The sequence below is a fragment of the Syngnathus floridae genome, chromosome 9, assembly GCF_059516105.1.
Source record: "Syngnathus floridae isolate MCC-2025c chromosome 9, RoL_Sflo_1.0, whole genome shotgun sequence".
Taxonomy (NCBI): Eukaryota; Metazoa; Chordata; class Actinopteri; order Syngnathiformes; family Syngnathidae; genus Syngnathus; species Syngnathus floridae.
In genome coordinates, this window is record NC_142421.1 from 12,990,001 (window position 1) to 12,993,200 (window position 3,200).

Sequence of the window (3,200 nt, forward strand, 5' to 3'; positions counted from 1 at the left end):
AGTGCAGTACTAGGAACAGCAAAGATACTGCGTAGAACCCTCAAGCTCCCAGGCCTCTGGTAGAGGACCCGAGCTTGAAGGGAAAAAGAGACCACCCACGGGGGGTGAGGAAGTTTTTTTTTTTTTATATACACACATATATATATATACACACATATATATATATATATATATATATATATATATATATATATATATATATATATATATATATAATTGAAGATTTATTCTTTAACGATATCATGACAATAGCCTAACATTAGCTTACATGTAACATTATCTTACTTTCTAAACCAGTGTTTCCCAACCTTTTTTCAATCACGGCACACCTTTTCATTGGAAAAAATCTCGCGGTACGCCGCCAACAAAAATCTGTTAAGCTCCTATATTCAAATCAGTTATATTACAACGAAACACGTACAGTCCTATTCCTATATATGTATGGAGAGTCGAATAATTTAATAGAAATAAATACTAAATATTCTTTTAATTGTATTCCTTTTTTTAAATAAAAGTGACAGTTTTTAAAAAAGGTTTTAGACGGTGTAAGAAATAAACTATTTAAAGTGATTGTGATTAAAATAAAAGAATCAACGTGATTTTGTTTACTGTTTTAGACTAGGTCTATAAATATTGCAACAATATGAACAAAGTCACTTTTAAAGACGCTCTGCTGTTCTGACAGCAGCTGAGTGGCTATCACAGTCGAGGAATCTCGACTTGACTACTTATTTTACGTATGTGAAAAATAACCAATCCAGGTTCTCCGGTTGAACTGCATGCTCTGATTTCCATTGGAACTCAAACGCACCACAACCGTCATAGTGTCTGTCACTGTTAGCAAAAGCACACAGCAACACACACATAAACTGAATATGTGCCGATGCAATACAGTCAGATCGACACAATATGAAATCTCAAGATTCTCCGATTCTCCACAGATGCACGATTAGCACGTGGCTGACCAGGCCTTGCGCGAACTGACCAGTGGTTTGGCGATCCTGTTTACAATGCGCTCCGTAATTAATATTGGACAATCCCACGGCACAGCTGAACGTCTCTCACGGCACACCAGTGTGCCGCGGCACAGTGGTTGGGAAACACTGTTCTAAACCAACATAAGCATGTGGGTTAAGAGTAAAAACGTACCTTTGTGTTTTTTTTGTTTCGATGTGCTCCTTAATGTTCCTAAAGCCGCGTGACAAAGAAGGCAGAAAACCTTCCCCGGGACATCTAATTTACGGATACGTTCCGTCAGGCATGGTTAAGGACTGTGTTCCCAGTTGTAAGATGACGCTGCTCTCGAGCCATGCCCATCTGAGGCAGTTATTGATCCCGTTCGACTTGTCTATTTCCCTGGCACGATCCTCGTCTTTTTTCTCTAAAACTTTCGCCATGCTGGCGAAAACTTTTGCTGATTAGGCAAATGAGTAGGCGAATGATGTGACGAAAGTAGCCCCAAAATGCTGCCGAAAATAAGGCGAATGTTGTCGCAATACTGCTGCCAGCCGCTACCCCCCCCCCCCCCCTATAAACAATATTCTCAACGGATCTGCACGATTCACGAAAATTATGCTTCCGACGGAAAAAAACATGGAAATCATCAAGGTCTCATGGGCAAGAGCAGATATTGGGGGGGGGGGGGGGGGGGGGGGGGGGGGGGGGGTTCAGGGACTTCAATTTCGAGTATTTGGACGCATCTCAACCTTGTCAGCTCATTTCGTCTTGTCCAGAACTAGTGGCAAGAAGCCATTTGGAGCGTTTCTGTCGAGTTGCCCTATTCAAGGGCATTAAGAGCGAGAAGAGTGTGAGGCCGAAAGGGCGAGGGGCATTTCTTATCAGCCGTAAACATACAGCTGATATCAGCCTTCGCTCAAAACGCCTTCTCAACTTTCGCCTTCGTGTTTACAAACATGACTGTGGGGAAAGTCAACGTTATTGATTGCCATTTTAACCGCCTTTCTTTATTTACACGTACGTCCTTCCACCTTGGCCAAAGACATCACGTTAATTCTAGTCCTGCGTACTTCGCCGATGAACCATTGACTGTAACCTGTCTCAGTCGTGCAAGAGCGTTCGACTTAAGTGATAAACGAACAGCCATTTCGTGTCCATGCACAATTAAGAAGCCCTCTTTCTGCGGGTAACACGACGGCATGTATCGAAGACCATATCTACATCGACAACCGTATTGATGCGATGATCCTTCGCCGCCGCCATGAAAGTGTGCAAAGCTGCACGTCCACACGGCCTTGTCTTGACGTCACCAGCCAGACGGATTTCTTTGCCTCGACAGACAACATATGTGTCGCGCCGAGACAAGAACGGAGCAAGTGTCCACTAAAGAAGAGAGATTCCACGAACTATGTCCCGTTCTGCCACTCAAGTACGAGAGCACGAGTGGAAGGGCGAGGATCACACAATTTCGGAAGGAAGTGGCATTTGCGATCTTCTCGTCAGTAATTCTTGACAGAAAGTCGAACTCACCCGACGTTTATGTTGTGAGCGCTGGACGTCAAAATGCCAAATGATTCAAACTGCTTTGACCACTCTTTTCAGAGACGACTTTGCTCTCTACTGAGTCACCAGCACGAAGGGGGCGGGCCTAATGCGTAACGTGCATTGCTGCCCCCTACTGTCTTGGAGTGTGGGTCATGTTCGGTGGGGCGGTATCCCAGATGGAAGACGTAAACAAATGATGACTTGTTAGTCTGCACAAAGAAATAACTTCCATCCATCCGTCCATTTTTTATACTGCTTGTCCCCACGGGGGTCGCGGGCGTGCTGGAGTCTATCCTACCCGTAATCGGGCTGTAGGCTAGGGACATCCTGAACTGGTTGCTAGCCACTCACAGGGCACAAAGAGACGAACAACCATCCGCACTTGCACTCACACTAAGAGGCAATTTGGAGTGCTCAATACGCCTACCAAATATGTTTTTGGGATGTGAGAGAAAACCCACGCGGGTTGGGGGAGAACATGCAAACTCCACACAGGGAGGGCCAGAGGTAGAATCAAACCCGCACCCTCCTAACTGTGAGGTGGGCGTGCTAACCAGTGCGTCACTGAGCCGCCCCATACTTTCATATCAACATATTTAGAGATGATTTTACTCAGATAAATATGTAACATTTTGAAGTAAATTTCTTTACACTTATTTGAAATACATAACTTAGAGGAGGACAACTACACATCACTC

The 3,200-nt window shown here is 44.4% G+C and overlaps 1 protein-coding gene across 2 annotated transcripts in view; it reads right to left on the minus strand.

Annotated features, from left to right (window-relative positions):
• Positions 1-2,642, minus strand: part of ncoa4 (nuclear receptor coactivator 4) — an 11,244-nt gene extending 8,602 nt beyond the window's left edge. Inside the window, exon 1 of one of the 2 annotated variants that reach the window (XM_088384779.1) lies at positions 2,488-2,642. The gene's annotated coding sequence lies outside the window, so the exon portion shown is untranslated. Of the gene's footprint in view, positions 1-1,149; positions 1,511-2,487 lie in introns of those variants that run through there. The other variant, XM_088384780.1, reaches the window with a different exon arrangement.
• Between the last annotated feature and the right edge of the window lie 558 nt (positions 2,643-3,200).